Source organism: Chrysochloris asiatica, unplaced genomic scaffold (genome assembly GCF_000296735.1).
Source record: "Chrysochloris asiatica unplaced genomic scaffold, ChrAsi1.0 scaffold00003, whole genome shotgun sequence".
Lineage (NCBI taxonomy): Eukaryota > Metazoa > Chordata > Mammalia > Afrosoricida > Chrysochloridae > Chrysochloris > Chrysochloris asiatica.
Window position 1 is genome coordinate 16,273,526 of NW_006408521.1, and position 15,524 is coordinate 16,289,049.

At 41.5% G+C, this 15,524-nt stretch overlaps 1 pseudogene; it reads right to left on the reverse strand.

Annotated features, from left to right (window-relative positions):
- Nucleotides 1-1,988: 1,988 nt before the first annotated feature.
- On the reverse strand, nucleotides 1,989-3,419 carry LOC102812320 (annotated as a pseudogene).
- Between the last annotated feature and the right edge of the window lie 12,105 nt (nucleotides 3,420-15,524).

Sequence of the window (15,524 nt, forward strand, 5' to 3'; positions counted from 1 at the left end):
TGCAAACAGAGAGAGTTTTACTTCCTCTTTGCCAATTTGGATGCCTTTAATTTCCCTGTCTTGCCGTATAGCTCTGGCTAAGACTTCCAACACAATATTGAATAGGAGTAGTTGACAAAGGGCATCCTTGTCTGGTTCCTGTTTGCAGAGGGATGGCTTTCAGTTTCTCCCCATTGTGAATAATGTAGGCTATTGGTTTTGTATATATGCTCTTGATTATGTTGAGGAATTTCCCATCAATTCCTACTTTGTTGAGTGTTTTTAACAGGAATTGGATGTTGAATTTTGTCAAATGCCTTTTCTGCATCAATCAATATGATCATGTGGTTCTCTTCTTTTTTCTTATTTATATGGTGGATTACATTAATCATTTTTCTAATGTTGAACCATCCTTGCATCCCTGATATGACATGCTGTTAAGTGCCGTCAAGTTGGTTCCAACCCACAGCGACCCTGTATAGGGTTTCTGAGGAGCAGCTGGTGAGCTTGAACTGCCAACTTTGCAGTTCAAATGGCTTTACAGTCTGGCATATTAATTCACAGCACCACACCAGGATTCTGATATGACATAGATAATCTTTAAACCTTAAACCTTTAGCATCCCTTGGTCTTAGAACCAAACAGTAGTTTAGCTTTACTAATAAAAATGTCTGCCTTGAGCATTAAGTGCTTTTAAGAGTTACCTAGTGGTGCTGTAGGATCAGCACTGGACTTTGACCACAAGGTCAGCAATTCAAACCCACCAACTGCTCTTTGTAAACCCTATATAGGGTTGTTTTGAGTTGGAACCAACTGGATGGTAATTAACAGTAACACATGTGGGATCAAATTAATAACAGCAACTTGAATTATTATCTAGGAACCTTGTTGCTTTTATGTGCCATCGAGTTGGTTCCAACTTACAGTGAGTGAGCCTGTGAGGCAGGGAATTCATGTGAATGGAGGAGGAAGGACTCAGAAGAAGAGGGTGAGAATGGTTGTACAACTTGAGCAGTGTGTCACTTAGTGTCACTAAATGGCACATGTAAAAACCATTGACTTGGTGTATTTTTGCTGTGTGAAATCTTAACAACAACAACGAAATAAAATTTAAAACATACCTACAATAAATATGTAAAGAAATGAGAAGATATTGAATCCATGAAATAATCATTGTTTTTGTTGTTGTTGTTGTTGTTAAGTGCCTTCAAATTGGTTCAGACTCATAGCAACCCTGTATAAGGTTTCCAAGGAACAGCTAGTGAGTTTGAACCACTGACTTGTGGTTAGCAGTCCAGTGCTTATCCTATAGCAGCAAACCAGGGACTGTAACATACTTTAAAATATCTGAAAAGTAATAGAGAATAAGAAATTGACCTTAGGATTCAGTAAGATGGCAAAACAAAAACAAAATGAAACAAATTCTATTGGAAGGACCAGAAAATAAAGACAAGAATATCTCCCAGGAGTTTAAATAAAAAGCAAAGAGATGAAAAATAGGAGAAAAAAAACAATAGAGGATTGTTTTAGCAGGCACAATATCGTATTCCTACATATATTTCCTACAGTGCCACACCAGAACCCCTTTCAAGCATAAACTAGCAAATAAATGATAGAATAAAGTTGTTTGGGTATATCATGAAAGGTGTCCAAAATTTATTCTCTATGCATCATTTTATAGGAAACTATAGGAGTCCTGGTTGGTGCTGTAGGTTAAGCAATGAACTGCTGACCAAAAGGCCAGCAATGCAAACCCACCAACCACTTCTTGGAAATTCTATACAGAATCACTATGAGTTAAAACTGACTTGGTGGCACTTAACAACAACAGTGACAACGACTAGGTGATTTTTTTTTTTTTAACTAAAATGATGATTTTTAATGGGAACCAGAGGTATGTTACAATTACGTAGTCCAACACAAAAACCTGTGGAGTTGGAAGGATGCAAAATAATGAGGGATAATGTTGGGTAGGGACAGAAAGCCTGCTCCAGATCCTAGGAGCCAGGCTAGTATGACCTCTCCCTGCAATCCTGCCTGTGCCCACCCCTGGAGTCCATCTTGCCAGGGCCCAAACCACCTCTGTCCCTGCCTCGGCCTCAGTAGCCCCGATCATAGCCTCCTCAACCACCTCTTCAGCCATTTCCATAGTTATCCCCCATGTGAGAGCCTCCTGGTCCCTCTCCTGGGCCATGTGGTTTGGGGGCCTTATACTGGTTGCATTCATTCCTCCAAGAGAAGTCCATGTTCTCACAAGTAGAATTAGGGCACTTCCAATCCCCAGCTCGCTGTTGTCCACCCCCACTGCCACCGCCACTAGGGAATCCTCCTCGGCTGCTGCCACCACCGCCACCATCTCCATCGTCCCTTTGGCCCATGGGTCCTCCCCTCCCTTGGCCTCCACGTCCATTGCCAGCCCCTGATTGAAGTCTGCTCACCATGTAGCAAAGGAGCTGTTGATGAGATTCCCAGAGAATTCTTTACCATCAAACCAATCAATAGCTGCTTTAGCAGAAGATGGGTCATCAAATGAGACCATTGCCTCTCCCTTCAGCTTGCCACTTTCCCTGCTGTGTACAGATTAGTCATGGCTGCCCGGTTTTCATATTTGTCTTAATAATGCCAATCTGCTTAAAGTAATCAGCCACTGACTCAGTTGTAACTTTCTTGCCCAGGCCTTGCACAAAGATAGTGTGGTTGTCTGAAGTATCCTCTTCAGAGTCATGACATGATCCTTGGTCCTGCGGGCCACCAAATTTATTGACACCACCATGGTCACTTTTACCCATGCTACCTCTGCCTCCGTGGCTGCCTCCACGACCTCTGGGCTCATAGCTCCCACTACTGTGGTTATAGCCACTGCCGCTGCCACCACTGTGACCCCGGTCCCCACGGTCCTGCTGGCCTCCTCCATGGCCTCCGTCACCCTGGTCCTAACTGCTATGACCACTGCCACCTCCATCACCACTCTCGGAGGACTGATCTTAGCCATCGTTACCTCCAGCTCCTCCGCCACCCACACTGCTACTATTGTACTCTGCTGTCCCGAGCCCTGAGGGGGGTTATAGGAGCTTTGCTGCTGGCCATAGCCCCCATTCTGGGGTTGCCTGTAGTTGCTGCGCTGAGAACTGCTTCCATAGCTTCCCGAGGAACTGCTGGAGCTGGCTGCTGGCCAGAGCCAGGATAGGAAGACTGTTGTCCATAAGATGATTGGGAACTCTGGCTACTGCCATAGCCACCAGCTGAGCCATATCCCTGGGGAGCTGACTGGGCTCCATAGCTGCTCTGTCCATAGCCTAAAGTGTCAGCTGACTGGCCGTAACCACTGTAACTGTGCTGTCCATAGGGCTGACTGCTCTGCTGGGAGTAGCCTGTCCAGGTTGGGTGGGATAAGCCTTGTAGCTTTGGGTTGCTTGTTGGATATAGTTGTTTGAAGCCATGTCCATGCACGTGCACACAAGGCAACAAGTAACAAGATGCCAAAACCACTAGGAGATGTGTTTTATCAAAATACTGGCATAAACTAAGAAAGAACAATATATGGGATTCTGGAAATAGAGATTCAAATATAGGAGGGAAGCAAACTAAAGTTCTAGGATGACAGTAAAGAGAAAAGTCAAGCTAGTCCAGATCCGCATGGAGGAAGGGTAACTCCAGGTGGGAGTTTCAAAGTGAGACACAAACAAAACCGATAGATGATCTGATATATTGGACCAAGTATAAAATATTCCTTAGAAGGGCTTTCTAGTTCTAGTTCCTGTTAGCATTTGAAATAAGTTACTGATTTAGAAAAGCTAACAATGAAAACCCTGGCAGTTATAAATTCCAGAAAGATAAAAAACTGCACAAGAAAAGCAGCACAGAGTAAAATTGGCTCCAAAGATGCTAATATTTATACAGTTCATAATAATAAATCATTAGTATACTAGTCAGAGGATTTGTTGTGGTTAAGTGTCATCGAGTCAGTTGTGACTCATTGTGATCTTTTATAGGGTTTCTGAGGCTGGTGAGTTTGAACCTCTGACCTTGCGGTTCAAACCAGCCTTGCGGTCCAGTGATTATCCTACAGCACAACACCAGAGTATGGCTACTGTAATAGAGACTCTACAGTACTGGTACTTGAAGAACACATATGACAGGCAGTCCGAGGGAGGTGAGCATATCAAACTGCCCCTGCAGCCATTCAGGGTTCCAGCTTCCTTCCATATGGCTATCCTCTAAGGCATTTCCTTAATCTGCATGTGAAAGCCTGGTTACAAGGATTCTATCTTCTAGGTCAGTTTGCAAGAAAGGGGCAAGCATGGAGTGGCAAAGGTTTAAGGTCCACATCACTTTTACTCATATTGAAAGGTGAGTTAAATCACAGGTCACACCTACCAAATATTTAAAATATTTAACATTTGATAGCTCAACTACTGACTTAACAGAACATAGACCTAGCATAGAGCAAGAGCAAATCCTGGAAGCTCCCTGCTCTGTGTTTGCTGGAATATGAGTGACAGGAGAGGGGCTGAGATGAGCTTGAGCAACCTATTGTAGAGGTGTTGTAGTTAGTTACAACTGGCATAGCTTTACTTGTTGCTGTTGTTAAGTGCCGTCAAGTTGGTTCTGACTTATAGTGAGTGACCCTTTACCTTTATAGGGTTTCTGAGGAGCAGCTGGTGAGTTTAAACAGCTGACTTTGTAGTTCAAACTGATCTTTCAGTTTAGTGCATTATCCTACAGTGCCACACCAGGCCTCTGAGATAGAATATCTCATCCACGTGCATAATAAAATGGCTGCTTGCCACGCTTTCGCTCTCCCTCCCAGAAGGAACCTCTCTTCCAACCTACCGGAACTTCCTCTCTCCCTACAGGCACGTCATCCATAGTCAACCTATCACTTACCTCCACTAATCTCAACCCTACCCTCCTCTTTTTTTTTTCTCCCATGTTTTGTTATGAATTATATGATATTTTACATGGGAGAACTTTAGTTTTACATTCATTCCACGTACATTGGTTCACTGCCATGGTTCCAATGTTCCAATCCCCTCCATGCATCATCAACTGACCATAGGGTATACCCTGTAAACCTGCCCCCTACACTCCTTTCCCCCCCACCCCCCCCACCCCCGCCATTCTTCAGCACACAGTCCCTCTCCCTCTCTGGATCCAAAGTCCCCAGCCACTTCATCACTCCACATCATCATCTCTGCCTCCTCCTCTTTGACCAGTATAAAAATCCTTCCCCAGGCAATACGCTCTCTCTCCTCCTGACCCTCAATAAAGCCTTACACATGGGTGTTTGTGTTCCGGCTCATTGCATCTCACACTCTGTAGCTATACTTGTTGTTTGTCGTTAAGTGCCATCAAGTCGGTTTTGACCCATAGCGACCCTGTATATAGGGTTTCCGAGGAGCAGCTGGTGAGCTTGAACCACCAACCTTGCAGTTCAAATGGCTTTGCAGTCTGGTGCATTAACCCACAGTGCCACACCAGGACTCCTATACTAGACTATACGAAATAAATATTACCCCTAACCATATCCAAGTGGAGTCCTAGTCAGACGCTACAGGATAAAACACTGGACTGCAGGTTGGCGGCTCAAACCTACCAGCAGTTCCTCAGAAACCCCACTCAGGGCTGCCAGGAGCTGAATCTGATTTGATGACACTTTAACAACATATCCAGCTGCAGAGAAAAAGAAAAAAAAATAATTAAAAAAAAATCAAGAAATATAAATGTATGAGGGAACTTTAAAAAGTTCGTGGACAAGTTCCATTATCTTTTAATTTTCCCACAGACTTTTTGAAGCCACTTTATATAATTGTGTTTTAGTTTTTTAGTTATTAATATAGAACCAAATATCACAAGAAATAGATAAAAGATTTGAAAGCAGCTGTTGGCTCAGGGAAGTGGGTTTGAGGGTGAGTGGAGAGGTGAGGCGGGGTCCTGCTGGTATTTATTTTTATCATGGTAATACTAGTGAAACATTTAGTGATTTATGTGTATTACTTTGATGGAAATAAAACTAAGAAAAAAAAGAATACAGTGGTAGTAAGTGGATTCACAGGAGAAAGATGAGGCTCTCTGTTCCCACAAAGATTTTCAGTCTCCGAAAGACTGAACCCTATACACGGTTCCTGTGAGTCAGCACAGACTCGATGGCTCCTAACAAGTGGGCTCAAAAATGACTTACATATATCTAGAGTTTAAGAATTGCAGTCATTCATCTATTTAAAGCCCACAATAAAAAACAAAAAATCCATTGCCTTGGGGTCGATTCTGATTCATAGTGCCCGTGTAGGACAAAGTAAGGCTGCGTCATACGGTTTCTGAGGCTGAAAATGAAAAATGAAAAAAGATGAGTCGACTTGCTCATAACTTTCTCCAGCAGAGCATCTGATGGGTTCAAATCTCCAGGCTTTTGGTTAGCATGTAAGTGTTTAACCAAGGTTCCTAGGATGTTAAATGTGATTTGGATGTTATGTGAACACCATATCTTAGTCTGGTTCTGCTTTTTTAATTTAATTTTATTTTAAAGCACGTTGAACCAGGCTTCTTGTCTTAACAGTGATCATCAACATGTTTAAGAGGGTTTTCATCTTGCATTTGGTCCTCAATCTACATCATTAGCCATTTCTCTAGATCTGATATTTACGACTGCATTTTCTTTAGCATTGTAGCTGGAGCAGCTTGGAGAATTTTTTTCTATGTTTTTGAGGATTCGGTTATGTTTGCTAAGTGTGACATACCTAAATCACAAGCAATAGCATTCCCACCTTTGTTAGCTAATGTTGTTGTTATTGTGAAGTGCTGTCGAGCTGGTGACGACCCATAGCGACCCTGTATAGAGTTTCCGAATGTTACTTAATAACCTTTTGTTTCACTTCCAAATCTGTACTTCAACTTTGCCACTTGCTGTTGCTGTACTAGCACTGATTTCACTGGTAAATTTGGGAGTCATGGTGCACTTCACAATAATGTTTTCAAAAGAAAATTAAGCTGAGAGATCACACTATAACCTTCAAGAGATGCACGATCCATAAAATCAGATGCTGCAGCCTATGAATCAAAGACTGTTCCCCGTACACTGTTATACAGTAAACTTTTCCGATAGAAAGTATAATACATAAGAGAGTAGTGTTGGCATTTATTATTACCATCAAGATGCATATATTACCAGGTTATATATGCACTGTACCATTATATGCCTGGCAGTGCATACGGGACACATGTCGTACAGGAAGCCGCTGTATTTTCTATGTTGTTTGTCATTTGGGATTTCTAAATTCTGTTACAACACTGTGGAGCATGGATGTGTACTATGCAGTCAGACACTGTCTGGATGTACATTGTGCAGTTCATGACTAGCTATTCAAAATTAAGAAAGGAACATTATTGGTTTAAAGTTTGAATCCTCCCCTGCAACTGAAATTCTATCATTCTGTCTCAAAATCATAAATGGGGAATTATTTAAACATTCAAATGCCTGCTCCCCATAATGATTTATTTGACTATGAATGGGCTCCAGAGAATCAGAACTTTTTTGTTAACTTTGGTAACTTTACATTCAACAAATCACATATTTAGTCTTGATTGCAATCCATTCATTGTAACTTCACTTATTCCATGTCCTCCCTGTTTCTTGCTTCCATTCCTCCTCTCCCCACCACAACCCACCCCCCACCTCCAAATTTTGTCCTTAGGTAAATGCTGCCTTTTGGTTTCGAATAGTTGACCATTCTGTGGTGTGCCTCCCTCACTAGTGCTGTTGACTCCTTTATCTGCCTATCTACTACTTGCCTGATAATTAAGCCATGAAGGTGAGTTCAGATCCAGACCTGAAGGGTGACCAAGGGCCATATTCTTGAGGTTCCACTAGTCTCTATCTGACCAGTAAGCCTGGTCGCTTTTATGGAGAATCAGAACTTGAGAAAACTCTCCAGGTGCTTCTGATGTGTCAATCTATAATCTAGCCAAGTAGTTAAAACATATTTGTTTCTGCTTTCCTAAACATCGCTTATATTCTTCCCATCCTGTCCTCCCTCACTCTCTCTTCCCTCTCTCTCAGATCTGAACTAATACAGTCTATTTTGGTCAGAAAAGTAGGAGGAAAAGAAAGGGAGAGACACAGGATAGGTCATTTAGATGACTCGTGTGTAATGAAAATGGCCCTACAGACAGTCTGACAATATGTGTTTCCTTTTGTTTTGCAGGAACTACTTAAATTGATTATCACCTTATCTTGAATTTTTTATGGAGTAATTTTAAAGCTCATGTAAATTTTAACTTAATAACATTTTTAAAAATTTCTTTACTTTCAGTGTTGGCTTTGGAACTAAATCACCTACAATATCAGTTTATCCTCAAATTATTTTATCTCCTCTAGGTTTTGCTCCTGACCCTCCCAACTGTGCTCTACCAGACATTCACGAGTATCAATTCCAGTTTGCAGATAGGATTACCACCAGTTTTCATAGTACACCAATGTTCTATGAGGAAAGTGTTAGGAAGCAATCAAGCGATGAGGGAATACATATATGTATGTATGTGTGTATATGCTTGCATGTTGTACATACACAGTTGCCATGGAGGCAACAGTAGAACTATGTCTCACAGGGTATTCGAAGCTGCGACCTTTACAAAGCAGATCACTAGACCCTTTTTCTGACGTGTCTCTTGTTAGGTTTGAACCACCAACTTTTGGGTTAGTGGTAGAGCACTTAACCTTTTTTGCCACCCAGGAGCACCAACAGAGTACATGCACTGTACAGTATCCTTAGGTTTGAGATCTTGTTACACTTGGACTTCTAATTAAAGAGATTTTATACACCTAAAATAAGAGTCCTGGTGTGGCACTGTGGGTTAATCTGCTGGACCGCAAGGTCAGTGGTTCAGGCTCACCAGTCGCTCTTCAGAAACCCTATACAGGGTTGCTATGAGTCGGAAGTGACTCAACGGCTCTTAGCAACAATAATAACAACAAAATGAGAAAAGCATTCTGGTGTGGCACTGCAAGGTCAGTGTGAACTGTGAAGTCAGTTTGAACTGTAAGGTTGGTGGTTCAAGCTCACCAGCTGCTCCTCAGAAACCCTATACAGGGTCTCTGTGAGTCAGAACTGACTCAGTGGCACTTAACAACAACAAAATAAGAAATGTTTGTTGTATGGGTAAGAGAAATGTCTTAGAATTCAGGGGAAAACTTGTTTTGCCTTTAATCTTACTAACTTCCGCTCTTTAAAAGTATCAGTAATTACAGAAAGCGTAAAAGTTTCTTTTGTACCTTTCCCATTTGTATTGCCCTCCTCCCTGTCTTCATCCACTCTCATGAATCAAGGGTGTACATGTCTACTTGTAACTGCTTCACATCAAGCCAGTGCCCTGTTCCATGTAATGATAGGACTTATCTCCAGCATTCTGTCCTGTATTTAGGGAACTGTCCTGACTGGTTTCTGTAGATTACTTTACATTTGTATATAGTTATACACCAAAGCCAAAGTATGATCTGTAAGTTGAGGAAGTGATTCTTACCTCATTAACAAATCTTTTTTAGAGCCTGCTTCAAAAGACCACTTTAAGGTACTAAAGAGTAAAGATGTGCCTTTGAGGACTGAGGTCCGCCTAAAGCCGTGGCATTTTCAGTTGCTTGAGATACACATTTGGAAGCTGGACAATGAATAAGGAAGACTGAAGCAGAATTGATGCCTTTGAATTATGGTGTTGGTGAAAAATATTAACTATACCATGAGCTGCTAGAAGTACAAACAAATCTGTTTTGGAAGAAGTGCTGCTGGTATCCGACTTAGAGACAAGGATGGTGAGTCTTAGTCTCGGGGACTTTAGACTTGTAGTTAGGAGGGACCAGTCCCTGGTGAAGGGCACCATACTTGGTAAAGAAGAGGGTTAGAAAAAAAAAAGAGGAAGACCCTCAACGAGATGGATTGACACAATAAATGCAGCACAGAGCTCAAGCATAGCGATGACTGTAAGGAGGTGCAGGACTGTTGTACATAGGGTCACCACAAGTCAACCAACTCAACAGCTGCTAAAAACAACAACATATTTATGCAGATAGGGTTGAGTACCCTAGCCACTCTATTGTGGCTCTGGGAAAGGTCTTCCTACATGTGGGAATTTTATAGCAACCAAGGACGCACCTTGCATAGCCTTTATGGTGTGAGGTGGGATTCCTATATTATGGAGGAGGGATTCCTTTTGAGTTGCTAGGTTTCTGGAGATAAAGTGAAGGTAGATATCAGGGGAAGCAGACTGAAAAAGCAAAAAGCGCCTTTTCATACAGAACCCAGATAACACATGATATAGGAAGGAGATTTGAAATGATGAATGAATGCAAAGTTGGTATCTCTTCATCCATGGGAGACTCTTAGTTATTTTATTTAGAAAAACTTAGAGCATTTTCTACATTTCCTTTTAGGAATTGTTTTAAATTAAGTGACTTAGCACCCTGCTTGTGGGGCCATTGTTGTTCTCAGGCGCTTTTTAATGCTAATGGCTGACTGATGATTTGCTTAAAAATCTTAGACTTTAGCTCAGTTCAAATATCAATTGTTTTATTATTATGATGAAGATAACCTTAAAGGCAGAGGTAATATATATATTTTTAAATTCCCTTATTATGATTCTTTGGAAACAATATGCTTTAAAACTAGTAGATTAATAGTAAATTAATTATGCTGGGTTATATGAAGAAAAATGTGGCACCAGGATTGGAGAAAGACTCATTAGCAACCTGTGATATGCAGATGATACAACCTTCATTGATGAAAGTGAAGAAGACTTAAAATATTTACTAATGAAGATCAAAGAGCACAGCCTTTGGTATGGATTGCATCTCAATGTAAAGAAAACAAAAATCCTCACCACTGGACCAATAAACAACATTCTTATCAACGGAGAAAAGATTGAAGTTGTCAAGGACTTCATTCTTCTTGGATCAACTATCAACACTCACAGAAGCAGCAGTCAAGAAATCAAACGACGTACTGCATTAGGCAAATCTGCTGCACAAGACCTTTTTAAAGTGTTGAAGAGCAAAGATGTCAGCTTGAGGACTAAGGTGCGCCTGACCCAAGCCATGGTATTTTCAAAAACCTCATATGCATGCGAAAGCTGGACAGTGAATAAGGAAGACCGTAGAAGAATTGATGCTTTTGAGTTATAGTTTTGGAAGAGAATATTGAAAGTGCCATTATCTGCCAAAAGAACCAACAGATCTGTTTTGGAAGAAGTGCAGCCAGAGTGCTCCTTGGAGACCAGGTTAGCCAAACTTCGTCTCTCATGCTTTAGACATATATTATCAGGAGGGACCAGTCACTGGAGAAGGATATCATGTTTGGTAAGGTGGAGGATCAGAGAAAAAGGGGAAGACCCCCAGCGACATGGGTTGGCAAAGTGGCAACATCAGTGGGCTCAAGCGTGGCATTAATAGTGAGGTTGGCCCAGGACTGGGCAGTGTTCCGTTCTCTTGTACATAGGGTCGCTATGAGTCGGTACCGACTCAGTGGCCCCTAACAACAACAACAACATAATTATGCTGATAAGAAATTGAAGTTCTTTCCTCTTCAGTCATAAAATAGACCCTTGATTTTGACATTATCCTGTTTACCTGTGACCATTTCCTTCAGTCAGATTCTCATTATTTCTCACTCACAATACATTCATAATGGGACCTTGCTCTGTCCAGTCTTAGTGATTGTATTCCTGATGCCAGAGTCATCTTTTGAGAAGGTATATCTGTTGTTTTTCTTATCTAAAGGAATGTTTAAATCTTTAGAGTGGCATGTGGTACTTCTGACCTCACCCTACCTGTACTCCACTGTCTTCACCTGCCACTTCCCTATATAATTTATTCATTCCTTAGCTGAGATTGAGGATTTGGGAGGAAATATTGGAAGCTTGACAAGAAAGACAAAGACATGAAAGAGTGGTTTAGGATAGTGGGAGAATGGAGGTTATGATGATTGTTGTTAAGTGCCATCAAATCGCTTCCAATTTACAGCAATCTTGTATAGTGTTTCCGAGGAGCATCTGGTGTGTTTGAACTGCCAACCTTGTGGTTCAAAGCAACCTTGTGGTCCAGTGCAGTAACCCACAGCACCACACCAGGGCTCCAGGGAAAATGGCTAGCACTAGGGGAATGGAGTGTGATTGTTGGGCATATTGAAGGTCTACTGATGTGGGTAATTCTGCATTTAAAATGAGACCAGGTAAGAAGACAGTCCAAGAGGATGGCATAGTAAGCTATCACATAATGCCCACCTTACAACAAAGAGTTGAGAAAATAAATGAAAACAGATACACATGACAACTTTGGAACACAGTGCATCAAATGAAAGGCTGAAGAATTGGACCAAGTGTTGACTGAAAGGAGAAACTGCACAAAAACAGTGGACACAGAGAATTAAGAATCATTAAGAGCCTGCCAGCCTCAACTGCACAGCGTGCCACATTGAGACAAAGCCAGGCAGCATTCCCTGATAAGGAACAGGAAGGCAACTCCACAGAACTCACACAGGAGACAGAAACAGTGGATAAGCAAACCTGGAATGAAATGCGGTGAGCAGGACATGAGCCACTTCTAAAAAGGAAAGGACCAGAAGGCAGTTAAGAACGTCAGTTATCCTGGTGAGCACAGAAGAGGGAGGAAGCCAGGAACAAGGGAAGGGGACTACTCATCAGTGATGGCCCTGGACTATATGGACAGAAAACACCACTGGATGATAACACCATAGAGGGACACCTGGAGGTCCCCATCCATCTCTCCAGCCTCCATGCAGCACCTCCCTCACATCTAACCTTCTAAAGCCCTCATCAAGCAGGAGCACCCCACACCCATGTCCACAGTCAGATGGGAGTTCTAACTAGCGAAAGTTAAGAGTACTCACTACACTTACTGTATCCCCTGTTGCCCCCACACTGGCAGCAAGACCACCACACCAGGTACTCACACACTGGCAGTGACTCCTTCCCCATGCCACATACCCACTGACTGGGGGCTTGCCCTCTGATCGGTACACCTACAGACTGGTGGCATCCTCTTCCCTCACATCTGCAGACTTGAGGCGTGCCCTCCCAATTGCATGTGCAAGGGCTGATGCCCCACCCGCCCCCTAGACTCTAGACACCGTGCAGGATCGTCCATCTGGTTATATGCAAATGTGCCCCCACCCAGAGATAGGCAGGTGGCTTGCTACCCACCTTCCATCCTGTCAAAGGCTGTTGTTGCTGTTGGTGGTGGTGCTGTCTGTTTAGTTCTGACTCATAGTGATCATGTGCACAACCGAACAGAACACCATACAATCCGTACCATTCTCACCATCATTACTGTGCTTAAGCCAAATGTTACTTGTCACTGCATCAGTCCATCTCATTAGGGGTCTTCCTCTTTTTTACTGACCTTTGCCAGAGGCTAGCAGGTATGATTTCCACATACCCACACTGAGACACCTCTTGATCTCCCCCACCTACTGAGACACTAACTTGAGTCTGCCCAAAGGGCCTTCCCCAACTACTTCCATGTGACTATGAAGATGACTTGTCCTGCTTTCCAGCAGACACACTAACTGCTAACAACAATGTGGAAAGACCACGCTGTCCCACTAGAGTTATAGAGGGACCCTGACCAACCAGCTTACATCAGGAAAGGGACCTGCTCTCAGACCCCCACTCAGTTTCATAAGGGAAGATATTCATACCTATAAATAAATAAAATGACACCTTGGAGACAGCAAGCTATAGCAAGTATATAAAGAAACAGTGTTAAATGCCTCAAATAGTGAGCAAAAAATAAAGGTACAGGTAACTTTTTAGAGAAAAACTGATTATAGAACTACTGGACAATGAAATTAAAAGAGTAATATTTAGGCTCCCCAAAGAGATCAAAACATAGGGAAAAAACCCAAAACACTAGAAGAATGCAGGAAAATTAGACAAGAACAAAATGACAAACTCAGTAGGCAAATAGAAACCAAAGGCAAATAGAAATCACACAGAACCACTTAGAAATTCAGAAGTTTAAACTAAAATATCAGAAATAGACAAACTTAGTGGAAGGATCCAACAGTAGAATTGAATATGTGGAAGAAAGAATCAGTGAAACAGAGAACAAATGGTGCTCTGTACTGATTTGTTTGAAGAACAATCATAAAAAAAATCTGAATAAGAATATCCTGGTTTGCTATAGGATAAGGAATAGACTGCTAACCAAAAGGTTGGTGGTTCAAACCCACCAAGTTTCCTCAGAAACCCTATACAGGGTCACTATGTGTCAGAATTGATTTGACAGCACTTAACAACAACAACAAGGATTATGTGGGACACCATAAGAGGAATAAATAATATATGCATAATAGGAATTCCAGAAGAGGGGGAGGGAAACATATATAGAAAAAACCAAACAAACCCATATATAATATAATGGCAGAAATCTTGCCATGTATCATGAAAGGCAAGAACTTTGCCATCAAAGAAGCTCAATAAAGCCCTACAGGATAGATCCCACAACAAGAGATGATTCACTGAGACATATAAGCCAACTTTACAAAACCAATGACAAAGATATTTGAAAGCAGCATGTGAAAAACGAAATGTCACCTACAAATGGGTATCAGTTAGGACTAAGTACTTATTATTCATATGAAACCAAGCAGACAGGAAACCAATGCAAAGCTCTGAGATAAAATAATTTCTAGCAAAAAATCAAATATTTAGCAAAACTGTCTTTCAGAAATGAAGGTGAAATCAAGACATTTCCAGACAAACAAATGGGATGTTAGCCCTATTGGAACACTGGTGTGGCAACGTGGGTTAATGTGCTGGACTGCAAGGTTAGCTGGAACCACATGGTTGGTGTTTCAAGCTCACCAGTCGCTCCTTGGAAACCCTATACAGGGTTACTATGGATTGGAATTGACTTGATGGCACTAAACAACAGTACGAGCCATACAAGAAATAGTAATGGGCATTCTTCAGATAGAGAGCCAATGACAATAGACAATAAATAACCTGAGAAAGACACATGACAACATCACCCAGGTTCCAACTCAGCTAAAGACTTCACAAAAAAAGTAAAAGAAAACTTCAAAATTCAAAAAAGAAAACTTCAGAAGAAAAGGGGGGATGATTAGTGTATTTATAGAGCTTCCATGTGGAGAAGAAGTCAATGTGATTTTAAGATCTAACAGACTTTTAAAAATAAAAATGATAAAGGTGAACTTCAGGGTAGTGACAAAGAAAATTTAATAAATCTCACAAAAATGAAGAAGAAAATTTAAAAAGATTCATTAAACACAAAAATAGGGAAAGAAGATCTATATACAAAAAGAACTCTGCATAGGAAAAGAACAAAGAGTCTGTTAACAACACACATAATAACTTATGAGAAGCCTTTAACAGCATACAAACGACAGGACAGCAATGAACTCCTACCTATTGATAAATAATCACACTGACTGTAAATGGATATAGTTCCATTCAGTTTCCCATTCTTGCTCAGTTTGAGTGCCTGTCTACATAGCCACTCATAGATTATTATTATTATT